The sequence below is a fragment of the Helianthus annuus genome, chromosome 8 (genome assembly GCF_002127325.2).
Source record: "Helianthus annuus cultivar XRQ/B chromosome 8, HanXRQr2.0-SUNRISE, whole genome shotgun sequence".
NCBI classification, from domain to species: Eukaryota; Viridiplantae; Streptophyta; class Magnoliopsida; order Asterales; family Asteraceae; genus Helianthus; species Helianthus annuus.
The window spans coordinates 81,919,021-81,936,662 of record NC_035440.2 but is presented as its reverse complement, the minus strand read 5'-3'; the positions used below and the strand labels follow the sequence as shown (position 1 = coordinate 81,936,662).

Here is a 17,642-nt window from a genome sequence, read left to right as displayed (position 1 = left end):
TGCTGTTACTAAAGCCATGGACAGGCAGTTTAAGGAATCAAGTGGTACACATAGCAAGACCTTATCTGTACCACATTCTAAATCACACCCTAAGACTCACTCTGTGGCTCATAGTAAGCCACCTTCTAAAACTCACGAGTCAAAGAAGGATGATGCCCAACACTCATCAAATCAGCATAGTATCCCGTCTAAGAAGATTATATTCAATCAAGAGCCACGTGCTAAAACCTGTTCATATAAGTATTTCGCCTCCTGCAAGCCCAGGGATTTCACTGGGGAAAAAGGAGCCATTGATTGCATGACGTGGCTAGATGAGATGGATACAGTGGTTGATATTAGTGGATGTGCAGAGCAAGATATTGTGAAGTTTGTTTCACAATCGTTCAAAGGATAAGCTCTAGCTTGGTGGAGGTCCCTAATCCAAGCTACAGGGAAGATCCCGTTGTATAATCTGACTTGGGATCAGTTTGTTGCTTTGATCAAAGAGAATTTCTGTCCTCAACATGAAGTTGAGAAGATTGAGACTGACTTTTTGACATTGGTCATGAAGAACTTAGACTGTCAGGCATATCTCACGAGTTTTAACACCATGTCTCGATTGGTTCCTTACTTGGTGACACCGGAACCGAAACGTATAGCTCGTTTTATTGGAGGTTTAGCTCAGGAGATTAAGGCACATAACATTCAGCAATCGGTACAAAGATCGATTAGTGCATGTACCCTTTTGTCTTTTACTATCATCGCCACCACATGATGCATGATTAACCATCCTCAGCTTTTAACGTTATTATCACGAAATTAGTAAAATAACGTTAAAATTAGTGCACTTTCATTTTTGCCGCCCGATGGCCCACACATATATACATTATATGCACATACCACAAGCGGGGCATATGTTTTGATCGGAAAACAAATAATAAAATGGATAGAAAAACTTATTTATACTCTGAAGAAACACGAGTCTAATCCATAGGGGAATAGACCGGATGTCTCGACCGAGGGAGTTATCTTCTGATTTTCACAAGCTCAAATCTAAAGAATATAATCTACAAAACTAGCAACAACGAGAATGAGAGTTGTGTGGTTCTTCTCGAAACCACCCTCTGGCGTAGAAATAAATATTGTTCTTTCTAGAGAGAGAACAAAGTATAAAGTGAGAGTGTAGAGAGTAGATTGAAGGAGAGATCCTTAAACCTTTGGAGAAGTGTGATGTTTATAGCCAAGAAGTTGTAGAAGAATGGGAATGATTGGACGAGGTGTCATTATTAAGGAATATCCATTTGGTCCTCCCTGGCATGGCAGTTAGTGCCCGCAGAGGTGTGAGTATGACCGCGAGCGATGATTGGCTGCACGTCGCTTTTTTGATGTACTTCTAGTCTCGTGTGCCATCAGTCGTTAGTGGAGGTAAGGGAGAGGTGTATTAGCGCTTCTTGATTGGCCACACGTCGTTGTCGACTATACCATATGTCGCCTACACGATTGGCACATCGTGGGGATCTCCAAGTAGCGAGCGGTAATTTGTTGTAGATCATTTTCACTTAGTATTATTTGTCTCTTCTGTGTCGGCGTGGTATCGCGCCTGTAGAAGTTGCCCGCGAAGGATTTTTATGATTAGTTGGTTGTTTTTTGGGTTGGATATATGTATGGCCCTTGGTCCACGGGAGCTTTCACGCGGCCCACGAGAGATCCGAGACCATATCTCTTCAAGTCCCCCTAGTTCAGTTTTACTCTCGTGCGTGCGAGTGAGCGAGTAGAATTCTAGACTAGCTGAGTGTTTTTTTGTTTTTCTGCGGATGGTGTTTTGCGGGTGGAGACCCACCTATGATACACACTTTGGTTTGCTGTCCTTTTGACTGATTATTTACGTTTGAGCGGGTGGGGACCCGATGCGGAGGATGCATGTGTGCTTTATCTCTATTACGGATGCCTTTTCGCGGGTAGTAGGTGAACATTTGAAATTTGAAAAAGATTCTTTTTAGATAAGGGTTAGTGAACCTTGATATGTGTAACACCCCGTGTTTCCGAAAGTCAAAGTCAAAGTCAAGATTGAAGTCAAAGGAAGAAAAGATCGCTAATTGCGATCTGTCACTCCTTACTCAATTACTGTTTTGACTTCTTTGACAGTAATTAGTCTATTTTATGTTTTTACGTTAGTTGTATTATGTGGAGTAATTAATTACAATCAAAGTAATCGAATGATTATCGCTACGAACCGCTTTACGACTGTGAATGATAGGAAGTAACAATGCGATAAAGTCAATTGATCAACAATCAAACTAATCTAATCATCATCAAACTCGAAACTCGAATTTTGCAACTTTGGTGTTATTATACGTGTGTGTGTGCCTTAAGTGCTACTTGTGCATGCTTATTTATGTTATGTGAGGAAATCAATCGAATCGCAATCGAAACTCAATCGAACTCAATCGAAACTGAATTATGAAAATTAGTGGAGAAGAGATAGTGCAATATATAGATGCTTGTATATAGTAGTTGGGATTAAAAGTAATTTGAATAAGAAACTCTATCGCATTCGCACCACTCGCAATCGAAATCGAAATGTCAAAAATCGTCGCACCGAACACTCGAATCAGGCGATTGATCGATCAGGCTACCAGCCGATCGAACAGCCAGTCGATCGGACTGCTGTCCGATTGGACAGGCTGTCCGATCATGCTGCCCGACAGATCGGCCAGCCTTTACCTCTTTTGGCATCCTATAAATACCCCTGTCATTGTCATTCTTTCCACATTTGGAAACCTCTGACTGACCAGCACGCTTAGCTCATCCTTTTCTCAGATTTCTCTCGATTCCGGGTCATCATGGGTTCTTGAAGAACTTCATGTTTTGGCCTCAATCCACCAAGGATAACCTGGATCTATTCGATTTCCACATATACAAACAAAGATCGTTCATAGATCTAAACATATACATGGTGAAAAGGATTTAAAGATGGTTTCTCCAATTTTTTCTTTCAACTCTTTTACACTCAATGCCTCCAGAACCGGTAGAAACAGAACTTGTGCCGACTTGCTAATCATTCCGGTGGTTGCATGGCTCAAGATCCGGATTCTACTCACGAGGTTTACCGATTCCGGGTTAAACGTTAAACCCCATTCCGAACAGTTCACCGGCCGGATTTGGGTGATTCCTGTTCGATCAGGGGGAAACAAGTAAGAACGAGGGTTCTATGGTTCGACTCGTTGTCAAAATACCTCAATAAAACGATAAATAATCAGAATGACCAAGTGATAGACGAACAGGCTGATCAGGTCAGGGTGCTGACCAATCGGACTGCTGTCCGAACGAACAGCCAGCCGATCGGACAGTCAGCCTATCGACCGGCCAGCCGATCGGCTAGCACATGGTCCCACACTTAATCAATTTATTCTTTGAAGTTGAGTATTGAACGAACTGCTGTTCGATCAGACTACCGTCCGATTGGATTACTCTTCAGATCGTGTGATACTTGACCTCAACACTTAATCAAATTTTTCAACATGTTCGATGCACTTGGAGTGCCACCCGATCGAACAGATGTCCGATCAGGTGACACTCTACTGAGAACTTGTGTTGCTAAGGAGTACCTAACCGATCGGGTTGCCGGCCGATCGAACGAACGTCCGATCGATCGAACTGAAAGGTAAAGATACATCAATGCTTTCAAATGCTACAACAAAAACTTTAAAAGTCAAACCACCATACACAAACACATCTTACTCTAAGGAAGAAACAATCCACTCGAACAGCCATCCGATCGGCCTATCGACCGACCGGACAGCTGTCCGAACGGACTGTCAACCGAACGGTCAGTCGTCCGATCGGACCACCGTCCGATCGACCAGCTGTCCGAATCTCCAACACTTGTTTCCGTTTTACGCGTTGCTTATCGTTATGCTATCGAACCATTCAGGCTAACCCTACTCTCAAGCGCTCCCTTCAATCCATCAACCGCTGTGAGTATACTCGAACCCTTTTTGCTTTCGCACTTTTGGGTGTTACATACGTTACTTATTCTAAAATCACAATCAAACACACTACGCAATGCTTTATACGCTAACCGTTATCGCATGTATTACGTGACTAAATGAATGCTTGTTGTTATGTTTACACGTGGAATGCTGTCTACCTGCCTTAACGACGATAGTACTATAGTTTGGACTCAGCACCCGTTCACACGGGGGTTGTTAAGGACAATTACTTGCATGGATTATGGTGGTAATCATGTATTGCAAACTGCCTCGGGCAGTCAACCCGCAGTCATTGGTATCGATAGATCCATGTCGATAACTAACATGCATCGTTTTCCTCTGTGTACGTGCTGGTTATGCGTAAACTATTTCGAACTGTATTATGCTAATATCAAACTTGTATGCTCACCTTTACATATTATGTATTGACTTTATTCTAACGTATGTGGCAGGTGCTTAAGATGCTTATCCGCTAGGAAAGCGAGGCTAGAATAAAGCTCTAGAGCCCAACAAATAGTTGTCTGTAGTAGTCATTTTAAGGGTCTCTAGAAGCAGATAAACAATTGCTGTTTAATTAAATCTGAGTTGTCGGAACAGGATATTTGCCTGGATTTTATCTGTAATAATTTGTTTACTGTTTGAGATACGGTATGGGACGTGTTATTTAAATTGAATAGTAATGATATTTGTTATGGAAACTTCTGGACAATCTGTTTCGCTCAGTGCCATGCCCCGATGATTGCGCCATCGGTTGGGGTGTGACAGATTGGTATCAGAGCCATAACTATAGGGAATTAGGCAGACTCGACCTAGTCCGGGTCGATGTCTTAGAGACCTAGACTATAGTTAGGAACCAACAGACCGAGCATACATGCTATATCTCGTTATTACGCTACATGGTCACCGCACTCGAATTTTCAATAATGAGAAAGCGATTTAGTCAAGATCAGGTGTGAGAACCGCAAACTCTCGGCTAAATTGCTTGACCAATGTTGTTTTATCAACTTATCAGTGATCTCTTCATTATCCATTTTCAATAACGAACGCTTGTTCAACGGGAAAATTATACCAAATCAGGAGTGAAATCCATATTTTGATGAATAATCTCCTCTATTTTACTGAAATCCAGGGGAAGTTGTCAAGCTAGGGGTGAAACCCTAACCTTGACGGCTTGTCCATGGATTTTACCCAAAATTCTCACCAAAGTCTCGACGGACTCCAACGACCTGAACTCACAACACGGCTCAAGGGATGCGCGCCGAATGCCCAAGAATCGAGGCAGAGGCCGATCCCGAATGTGATGACAAGTCCTTGAGAATAGTCGAATCGCTTTGGGTAGTCAATGTCTATTAGCCGCAGACAATCTATTTCTCGATTATTACATGTCTTGATTCTGAGCCCGCAACTGCTGACTCTGATGACTCGTTGATTTTATGTGATTATGTGTTTAACTATTTAATTTGAAACTTATTCGATTTTTGCTCTCACTTCGATCGACACACACAACCCGCACTGCCCTCCTATCTCTGTACGCCAACAAGTCGCTGCAATAAGAACGACATTATGCTATACGCTTATGCTATACTAATCGATATATTCAAATTTAATCCAATTACTACTAAGTAGATAGTGGTAAGTGGGTATCGAACACAGGGAGTTTGTGGAATATGTGTTATTTAGAAGATTATCTAACTTAACTAGAATTAAACTAATTGCAATGAAAGTAAAATTCAAGAGTTGATTTGAGTGAATTGGTTTAAGAACTAAATTTAACTAAATAAATTGCAAAAGAGGAGTGTTGGTTGTAAGCAAATTAGAGACAAATGACCATCCTAGATTTCCGGTTTGTTTCGACATTCATATTATCATTTCACTAGAAAGAACTACATAGACATAGCTCATGTGTGATTACTTGCAGTGATAAAAGGGAACTAAGTACTCAGATTCCTAGAACGTGAGGTTGTTACCCGATGATCAATCAACCCTTACCCAAGCCTAACTATACCCATGATATCTCGATTGCCAACGGTACCAAGAACGTATGGTTTCTAATTAGTTCAACATAAGGATTAACAAGTTACTAACAAACAATCACACACCATAACAACAAATCATAATGATAAAGATTGCTATTCTAGAAATTAGAGAAATCAAACATGAAATGTCTCAACCAAACCTTCAATCCAGGACAATCATCAAGTGTTTAGCCACTCATGGCATGAAGCAACATCATAACAAAAGTTCTATTAACAAGTGTTCTTCAAGCCCAGGTCTCCAAAAGTTGCTCCCAATTCGTTCCCAAGACAAGTGGTAACCGAAAACATATGATGAGCCACCATAAAAACCCATGAAATGACAATTTAATGCATAAGTTACAAAATTGGATCAGTCGGTGGCGTAACCTACGGCAGAGGGCCGTAGGTTACGGCGGGCAGCTTTCCCTTACGGCGGGTGGCTTCTGTCTTACGGCGAAAGCTTTTTGCAAAGGTTGGGGCCGTAACCTATGGCCAAGTGCCGTAGGTTACGGCGTTGAGTGTTAGTTTTTCCTTGTTTCCTTCATTTAATTCACCATTTCTTCAATCCCAACACCGCTAACTTCTAGCATCCATCCAAGCTCCATAAAACCCGCATTTTAAGCTCTTTAACGCCTGTAACATCAAACATCTTGTGATTACCAAATTCAAGCTATTAACCGGATAAAGTATGGTATTTTAGTCTATTTAAAGGCCTTAAGGGTTGTCCTACGGACCACCCGTCACATCCCCACACTTACCCGTTGCTTGGGGTGCTTGTCCCAAGCAACTCATTCAAAAACTATTTTCAACACATACGCGATCAACATGAACTAAACAAAAAAATGTCATCCTTTTACTAACCCGTTCTTAACACCCAAAACAATACACCCCTCTCTAAATATCTGATCTCGGCTACAAGTAAGTACTAGCAAAGATAAGCTAGACACACAATAGGCAAACGGGTGATTGCACAACTATAGGCTTGTACCTAAATCGGTCCTCCTCCTACAAGTGCCAAACATGAATGCAAATCAAAGGGGCTTTTAAGGTTGTAACGAGTCTAGGCGAATGGGTAGGAAATGGAATATATATGAAGTAGCGAAAACTTAACCCGGTCTTTTATTACCCAAAGAAACAAACAAACAACTATCAAACTTAACTACTATATACAAGACAACTAAACATCACTTTTTTTTCATTTTTTTTTTCATTTTTCATTGCTTTTTCTCTTTTTTTTTTCTTTTCTTCTTTTCTTCTTTTTCTTTTTTTTATAAAACAAACTAAATCACAAACTACTAAACAACCACTAATACTATAAGACCGGGTCAAATCGGGTAAATTTTTAGGTAACTAACTAGGGGTAACAAACGATAGGCTTGTAGGCACAAAATTGGGCAACTAAATGTCCAAACCCCCGCCCCTCTCACAACCATGCTCATATATATAATTTATGAGGTCCAACCCCCCAAATCCCACACTCACACACACTAAAGACGAGGCTACCTGAATGCCCTTATCCTTTTCACATTCACGTCCAACTAAGGACTCAAACCGCATTCAAGCACAAGTTCTAATGCACCCCCGCCCGTTGCCACTCTCATCAAAGATAAATTTTATTTATGTACAAGTGTGGCTTTAACTCTCACCAAGAACAAAAGGGTATTAAGGGTTGCCGGTGCATCATCTAGGGTTAGTTTTCATGTTTTGCTTGATTTAAAAAAAAAAATTCAAAATTTCTCCCCATCCCCACACTTGGGATACATTGACCCCAATGTATGGTTTTGAGAGACTTTGATCGCATAAATTCTTAAACACCAACTAAAAGCTTATAAACTCAAACCCCAAATTTCTTTTTGTATTTTTTTAAACAAAATCAAACAAACTAACTACCAATATTTCGAAGCTAAAGAACACAACAAGGCTAAGGAAAGAGTCCATTGACCTGGTGAAGTTTGCCACAACAGATGTTGTAGATAATCCGACTTCCTATCACCACTTTTACCCAAATATCCGTACATCTTCCCCACACTTGAATGTCGCCATGGCCCTGAAACATAGAAAGATAAAAATAGCAAGATCAAGATAAAATCCCGGGTTGCCTCCCGAGCAGCGCTAAGTTTCGAGTCTTCAGCCAGACCGTGCCACCCCCATTTATGGTGGCTCAAAGAATCGGTTACTGCCACTTCCATCACTACATTGTGCCATTGAGCAAAATGCATCCGTCTCGTTTCGACTCGGTGGGTAATCAAATACACTCCTGCTTATACCCATATGTTTTTCTTCACGATCCGGTGGGTGCATTTTTCTCATTCTTTGAAACACATTTTTCATACAATCACTAGACTCACCACCCTTCCCCTCAATAGACTCATAACTAATCACTCTAGTTTGAACATCAAAGGACAGCTCACGCTTCTTTTCGGTCATGGTAATAATCCCGTCTCTACAATTAATTTGAGCATTTGCTGTGTATAGAAACGGTTTACCTAAGATTACCCTTTGTTGTGCTGCCATTTTGGTAGAAGCATAGTCTAGAACTAGAAAATCCACGAGGTATTCAAACTCTCCCAACTGAATCTTAACATTCCGAACCATTCCCCGTGGACGCCTCCAACTTTCATCCGCCAAGCTTACCATGGTGTCTATATCTTGAAGCGGACCAAAGTCATACATATCATATAAATCGCCTGGTAGCACACTCATGCTTGCCCCATAGTCCAACAATGCGTGAGGGATTTTTAATTTTCCCACAAGGATAGGCACAATTGGTGCTCCATGTTCTTTATCATTCTCACCATCGGCATCCTTCTCTATACCTGTATTTATTTGACACGATGAGGTTAGACATTTTTCATTAAATTCGGTACTAGGAACGGTGCTTACCACATTGATATTAACGCCTTTTATGTTCTTGGGATTTGTCACCGTATCACTTGGTAGCTGGCCTTTTGCTTTCTTCAAAATTGCCACTTCACTCGCAAGTTGACCCATTTGAGTAGTCAAAGTTTGAATAGCTTTATCACGGGCCTCGTCCTTTTGCATCCGAACCTCATCACGTTGATTCATTCGTTGCATTTCGACTTGAATCGCCTTCAACATTTCCATTACTTCGTTTCCACCCGAAGAGCTTTGACCCGTTTGATATTGTCTTTGAAATCCTTGGTTTCCTTGGAAATTCGGGTTAACTTGATTTAAAGGGTTCCCATAACGAAAGTTTGGGTGGTTCCTCAACCCGGGGTGGTAAGTGTTAGAATTCATATTGTTGTAATTTCTACCACCCCTTCCTTGACCTTGCACAGCATGAACCTCTTCGTATTGCCCATCACCTCCTTGGCAATTTTCAGCCGCATGACCTATTTCATTGCAAATAGCACAAACATCATAAATTTGATTAGAAGTTTGTACATTACCATCATCAACCGCATGCACTTGTGTTCGGGTAATGGTCGGTCGCGCTCTCCTTGATGCTTGAGCTTTTCTCTTTGATGTAATGGCCATTTGCTCCAAGAACTCCCAGTCGTCATGCTCATAGTTTGTGCCAAAAGTCCCATTTGTGATGGACATTAAATCACGCGCATCTTCGGCACACAACCCCTCATGAAAAGCATTCATCAACTCCCAAAGTTCAATTCCATGATGCGGGCAATTTTTGATCATCATATTAAAGCGCTCAAAGGCTTCATGAAACATTTCGCCTTGTTGTTGTTGGAAACTCCTCAACCCCTTCCTAGCATCATTGGTCTTTTGGGCGGTATAAAATTCGTCTAAGAAAATTTGTTGCATTTCTGCCCAAGTGTAAATAGATGCTGAGGGCAAAGTGTAAAACCACTTCTTTGCCTTATCCTCCAAAGAAAATTGAAATAAAACCAACTTGACATCATCGGCCGAAAAACCTTGACTCCCAAGAGTATTGCCAATTGAGTCATAGGCCTCCAAATGGAAATAAGGCTCCTCCGTTGCTAGACCTTTATATTTCGGCAAACTTTGCAAAGAATTCGTTCTCACTTCAAAAGTTCTTCCTTGGTCGTTGTGAGGAATAACTACCGGTGAAGGATTATGAGTAATCACCGGCCTAAAATGTGCTTCAACACCTCTTGCATGATCTCTAAGATGTCTTCTTGGTACACCAAACCTGCCCCTTGGATGAATAGGACCCATTGGTCTTGGTATATGCCCTTGTGGTGCAATTGGTTGTTGAAATTGTTGTTGTGGCATCGGTGGGTTTTGAATTGGTCTTTGGAATTGTTGTTGTACATTCTGTGGACGAACTTGTTGCAATGGTACCGAACGTTGCAAGTGTGGCCCTTGCGGCCTCGGCCTAATGTGTTGTGGTATGAGTTGTTGTTGTGGCACTCCACCAACACTTGGCATTCCTTGAAGTTGGCCTTGCATGTAACCAAACTCTCCTTGATCTCCATCACCCCCATAAGCATACCCATCTTCATCATAACCCTCAAATTCCTCATATCCCTCATCATAACTATCTCCTTAAATTCCCGAAGATTGCCCAAATGGAAGAGTCGGGTATTGAAAACCCGACAGATTCGATGGTCTAAAGGTAGAAGTGGCATGGACAATAGTTGAATTTGGTGCTATGGTATAGTTTGAATATGATTGACCCGCACTTGGGAAGAAATGGGACAATGGTGGAATAGTAGTAGCAGGGTTAAAAGTAATGGTTGGTTCTTCTTGAGTGGTAATGGTTTATGTGGTATTGGTTGGTGTAACATTATGAAGTAAAGTGGGTTCGGTGGTGGTGGTTGGAATGGTGGTATTTGGTGAAGGTTGAGTGGATGTTGGTATAAATGGTGGAGTAGGTTCACCCGTAGTGGGCGGTGGTGGATCCCGATCCATGTATCTCAGTGGTGTAATCGGTGTTGTTGGTGAACCGCTAATTGTATTTTCCCTTAACAATATCCTGTTTGCTCGCAAAGTTCGTTCGATTTCTGGATCAAATGCTAATGGTGAAAGCTTGTGAGAGCTTCTAGTACGCATGCACCTGTAAATACCTGCACACTAACACACCCCGCGTAAACCAGAAAAATAACAAACTTAAGAAAAGCAAAAATAACACACGTTGCGCACTACTCCCCGGCAACGGCACCAAAATTTGACGTGATGTCGTGGTCACAATCAAATTTAATCCAATTACTACTAAGTAGATAGTGGTAAGTGGGTATCGAACACAGGGAGTTTGTGGAATATGTGTTATTTAGAAGATTATCTAACTTAACTAGAATTAAACTAATTGAAATGAAAGTAAAATTCAAGAGTTGATTTGAGTGAATTGGTTTAAGAACTAAATTTAACTAAATAAATTGCAAAAGAGGAGTGTTGGTTGTAAGCAAATTAGAGACAAGTGACCATCCTAGATTTCCGGTTTGTTTCGACATTCATATTATCATTTCACTAGAAAGAACTACATAGACATAGCTCATGTGTGATTACTTGCAGTGATAAAAGGGAACTAAGTACTCAGATTCCTAGAACGTGAGGTCGTTACCCGATGATCAATCAACCCTTACCCAAGCCTAACTATACCCATGATATCTCGATTGCCAACGGAACCAAGAACGTATGGTTTCTAATTAGTTCAACATAAGGATTAACAAGTTACTAACAAACAATCACACACCATAACAACAAATCATAATGATAAAGATTGTTATTCAAGAAATTAGAGAAATCAAACATGAAATGTCTCAACCAAACCTTCAATCCAGGACAATCATCAAGTGTTTAGCCACTCATGGCTTGAAGCAACATCATAACAAAAGTTCTATTGTTCATGGAAATCACAAACATAAAAACAAAAGATTAACAAGTGTTCTTCAAGCCCAAGTCTCCAAAAGTTGCCCCCAATTCGTTCCCAAGACAAGTGGTAACCGAAAACATATGATGAGCCATCATAAAAACCCATGAAATGACAATTTAATGCATAAGTTACAAAATTGGATCAGTCGGTGGCGTAACCTACGACAGAGGGCCGTAGGTTACGGCGGGCAGCTTTCCCTTACTGCGGGTGGCTTCTGTCTTATGGTGAAAGCTTTTTGCAAAGGTTGGGGCCGTAACCTACGGCCAAGTGCCGTAGGTTACGGTGCTGAGTGTTAGTTTTTCCTTGTTTCCTTCATTTAATTCACCATTTCTTCAATCCCAACACCGCCAACTTCTAGCATCCATCCAAGCTCCATAAAACCCGCATTTTAAGCTCTTTAACGCCTGTAACATCAAACATCTTGTGATTACCAAATTCAAGCTATTAACCGGATAAAGTATGGTATTTTAGTCTATTTAAAGGCCTTAAGAGTAGTCCTACGGACCACCCGTCAGTCGCTGCAATAAGAACGATATTATGCTATACGCTTATGCTATACTAATCGATATATTATACGCGATCGCTACATTCGAACGACTCGCGAGCTTTAAATGATAGGTTTCTGTATTCTGACTGCCTCTGTGATTGAGTGCTTATGTGCTTCTGTGACTACGTGAATCTATGGTTATGTGCCTATGTGTTTATGTGATACGTGCTTCAACGTGTTCCTAAGCTTTAGTAAGTAGTAGACGTGTGAGGTGAGATTCGATTTTTATGTGTCTAAGACCTACGACGATGTCCGTTGCAGACAATGTCGTCATCTGGACACCGAACCCCACTTACTCCCCAAGAAAAGAGAGACAAACGTCTTGCTGCTATCATCGCCAAGCAAGTAGCAAAAGCTGTGAGTGAGGTTTATGAGAACGTCAGCAAATCATCTGAGGAGTCGAGAAGTGAAGCTCCCAAAGATGCTACCAAGACTGTTTTCAGTTTCAAATAGTTCAATGCATGCGGACCAAAGGAATTCACCGGAGAAGATGGCCCAACATCTATGTTTCAACGGTTTGATTCCGTCGAAGTCATTCTGTGCCAAAGCGGCTGTCCAGAAAATCTCTGTACCCTAAACGCAACCGGCGTCTTCCAGTCCCGAGCTTTAGACTGGTGGTGTCACACCCCGAATTTCCACGTATCACTGGTGGGCCCGGTGGGGAGTATCGTGACGTAATTGATGTCATCATAGTCAAACAACACAATATATAAATGCACAGCGGAAGCAAAAGATAAATATATTACATTCCGAATATAAAGTAATGTCAAGTATTACAACGGAAAGTAAAGGATCCACAGGCGGATCAAATAAAAGAAAACTGTTCAACAGACTTTAGGCATCTAGAACTTGCAAGATTCCTTATTAACGCCCTGAGCTTCCAGCCAATTACGTTCAGTACCTGTCACTTAACCTTTTTGGAAAATACGTCAGTTTACACTGGTAAATACAATTAACCGACTCATTTGAAAAGGTTTAATAAAATTGATTTGAATGCACAAGGCACAACATTTGTTTTATAACTTGGGACAATTATCTTTATAATCTTGTATACAGATTTACATGTTCATTGTACGTTCAGGGCCCGATGTAGAAATCGAGTCAAGATTAACAGACACGCCACAAGTATAGGCCCACAAGAGAGTGGGATACCGTTTCCCTTATGCACTGTCAGGGGTATGCCTACACCTCGTGCATAAGGCGTGGCCATTTTATAATACAATGATGTCAGGGATATCCGGGACATGGTCATTAACCCCTAAAGGCTTTTATTTCAAACAATACAGATTAAAGCGGGTTACCTCAATAATTTAATCACAATCCGACTAAACATTCAATACCCGACCAATCGGTATTATTATAATACCGTATCCCAAGCCCGTATAGGGAAAATAAGTTAAAAGTATTTACCTGAGCTAGCAAAAGCAATTTATACTCAGCCGTACATTCTAATCAGCAAGCGCAAGTACTTCTACTGGGGCTCTTAATCTGGAACGAAGGTTTTTTTATATTAACCTATTAGAATCCTAACGGGTCTTTAATTTAGCCTTAGCTTAGACCGGTCAGTTTCGAAGGATAAAAACGGTTTAATCGCGTGAAAGGAGAAAACCGGGAATGGAATGTGGTTTGGACCCAACAAGTTTGAAGACTTGTTTTATATGGGTATAATAACCACACTCTGGATTTTGAAGTAAAAACCATAAGGTTTGACCCGTTTCGGCTAGCTTATGTAAACTAGGTACATAAACCGAATCGTGCACGCAAAAGGCGTAACGGGTAACCGAGAGAGTCCTACACAAGTTTCCTAAGTTAATATACTCTAAAGAGGTTGTGGCATCAGTAGGATACCTTCCATAATGCCCGTAATGAGTTTAAATCCAAAATACGCCCCGAAGGGGTATTTCGGTCTTTTTTAAAGTTTATGAAAGAGATTTCCGAGTTCTACAGGAAGTCTGAGTTTTCCGAACATTTTATAAAGTCCAAAATACTTTATTTATTATTTAAAATCAGTAGCAACTGGAATCGGGTCAAAATACCATGTAGAACTCAAGTTATGTCCGAAAAGGGTATATTCGGTATTTACCGAATCGATGCCATAACCGCAGGTTATGAGCAGGTTAAAAATAATTAAAAATCTTTAAAAATCCCAAAGTATTATTTTACATCAGTGTGTAAAAGGTTTGGTGTCGAAATTTGGGTTTAGAGAGGCTTTATGCTAATTGCGTCATTTAATTACTAAAGTTTCCGTAATTGCGCTATTTAGCATAACTCCTATTCTAGACCTCGGATTGACATGAAACTTTAGGGACATGCTTAGAAATCAGTAACTAAAGTTATTGTCCTTTCATATGTCCAAAATTATCGTTTTAAAGTAAAAAGGGCGCTATGGTCAACATTGAGCATTTAACGGAAATGTACAAACGACTCGGACAAACAACGAACCAGCCACAGAGGGTTATACCATCATGTAACCTGGTCCTAAGAGAGTCCTAAGGCATATCTAAACTCTACTAAAACGGGTCAGAACTGAAGTCAAAGCAAAAGTCAAAGCTTTGCGACTTTCGGTTCCGAACCGGGTCAAAATAGTAAATGGTCGGATCAAACAAGCTTAGACTAGTTAATATACCTATTATCATGTTACATGAGTGTTAAAACAGGTTATACGCCTTCTACGTTGCTATTTATGCGCTAAATCGAAAATTAAGCTTCTGTTGACTTTTTACAAACAACTTTGACCCGACATTTGATCTAGTTAGAATGGGAATCAGAGGGTGCCCTTTTAAGGGTTTAAAGCCCACATGATTACCAACTTATATCCACCTTCGATTCGATCAATCACTAGACCAATAGTGATTTCTAAGCTAAAACTTAACTAAGGAAGGTTTAGCAAACTTACCAAGGTCCTATGAACGAAATGTGAAGACTTGAGCCTGCTTGGGAGCTCCAAGAATGACCAGAAGTGCAAATGAAGGTGTGTGGATTGTGGAACAATGTTGCATCTTCATGGCCTTTTATAGTGGATTTTGATCCACAAATTGTTGACAAACAAGTCTACTACTGACCACAATCTTTCTACAAGTGTCCCTAAGTGTTTAGGGGTTGTTTAGGGGCCTCTTGGAAGGGTTTAAGGGCATTACATGTCGTTTAGAAGGCTGAACAGGCAAGTTAAACGGTTTTCTGCATCTGGGCCTTTCAGGCGGCCCGCGTAAGAATCTACCTGGGCTTACGCGGCCCGCTTGGATCTTCTGTTCAGAACTAAATCTTTTCAATTAATGCAGGTTGGCCCTTGGTCCTTCGAAAGGTCAGTTTAACTTTGTTTCTTGCACTTTGACCCCTTCCAAATTACCTACAAGGGCCCCTAGACTTTTACCTATCATGTTAAGTCCTTGATTACCTTGTTATTACCCGAAAAAGTCTAAACTTTCGACGTTGACGCTTTTAACCCCTTATGTACGAATTTGATCATAACTTTCTCATACGATAACGAAACTTTATGAAATTTTAATCACTTATTCTAGTGAGCATAATTTACCTTTACAAAGCTTCGGGTTTGCTAAAAGGTCACTCAGAGGTATAACTTAAACATATTGACACATTTAACCCCTGTAGTTTGTAATTTCTCACTTTCTTTCACAATGAGCTTCCTATGATCCATGAATCATTCGTTTAAGGGTATAAACATCATGTAGGGATATTGTAGGGCATATTTATCTATTGTTGACATTTTGAACCCTTGAATTCACATACTTTCTATGTTTGTCAACTTTAGTCCCTCTATAGTATTCATTAACACGTCCAAGCTTATGACACGTGTCAATACATTATAGGACGCAATTTTCGAGGTGTTACATCCTCACCCCCTTAAAAGAAATCTCGACCTCGAGATTTGTTAATGTAAAGGAAGTATTTTTCTGTCTTATATTGGGCTTAGTCTTCCCCAGTACCTTTGAGCCTCTAAGGTACTCCAATTGACCTTTATAATAGGTACATGAATCTTTTTGGGGCTTCTAATCCTGTCGATCCTTAGTCGACACAGGATGCTTATCACATCATAAATTTGCATATCATTGTGTGATAGTGTTTCCTGACTTATTGGTGAAATACATCCTTCAGTCACTAATGTGCAGTATATTGCGAGCTCCGTCAAGCTTCTTAAATAGGTTTTAGTTTATAAGCTACTTGATCTTGATACATTCGATTTCCCTCGAATGATTCTATATATATTCAGGGCTTAACTAGCCTGAAAGTTTAACAATTTGGCACACCCTTCCTGGGTGAAATCTCTTGTTGAACCTTATTCCTTACCAGGAATCTAGGAGGTTCGCTATTTTCCGAAATCCTTGATTTTCCGCCGAATATTGGCTTCTTACAGATGATTAGGGAATTGTATGATCTTATTTGTTGTTTCCAATGCAACTTTCAGATCCCGAATATTGGGCTTACCAATCTATTGTCCCAACAATAGATGTTTAACATTCTACCTATACAAGGTCTCCAAAGGAGCAGCCTTGATGCTTATATATCAATCATTATAGAAAGCTTATCTTAAGGTAAGATGGTTATTCCAACCACTGCTTAATTAATTTCAGGGAATAGCTAATCCTTGTCATTAGTTGAAAAAATCGACGATCCTGGGCAGTTGATGGAATTTCCTGATCGATGCCTATTTAGGGTTGCGGTAATAATGCATAAGCAGAATGAACCGTCTTACTTAGTTAACTATACCGAACTCTCGGAATATTGAGTTAGACTACATGAATCCTCTATTTCAAAACTTACTTAATCAGGGTTTTCGACCCTTTCCAATAATGGTACTAGCTGTCTTGGAGAATTCGTAATAATGATGCAGCCCTAATTGGGATATAAATCTTAACTCTACTCGCCTCTCGAGAGGTAAACAGGGTAGTCTTAGGACAAGATAATCAAGATACAAGGAGATTACAGAGATTTTTCCGAATCTCAGGCTCCAGTTCATCCATCCTTGCTTGTGTCAAATGAGTGACTCATGTACGAGTCCACAAATTTAATCAAAGACACTTACTTGAAAAGAAAGTTTTCTATTTTATAGATATCCTCTTTGAATACTACTGGTTGACTTTGGTACCATATGCTTATTTGAATATGCTTGTGGTTCCATGCATTAAACCCCCATACTGCTCAGGCATGGAAGCAATCTATGGAACATATTAGGATACACAAATCCTCATATGGCGCTTTCGTCTTACCACTTGGTATTCGAAATCAATGGAGATCAAAGGGATATGAATTTTATAGGATGTTGTACTTTATTTGTA

General features: G+C 40.4%; 1 non-coding gene across 1 annotated transcript; it reads left to right on the top strand.

The window, feature by feature from the left end:
• The first annotated feature begins 9,614 nt into the window (after window positions 1–9,614).
• Window positions 9,615–9,720, top strand: LOC118481484. Its single transcript, XR_004865693.1, has one exon. It is a non-coding gene; the product is annotated as a small nucleolar RNA R71 (small nucleolar RNA).
• The last annotated feature ends 7,922 nt before the right edge of the window (window positions 9,721–17,642 follow it).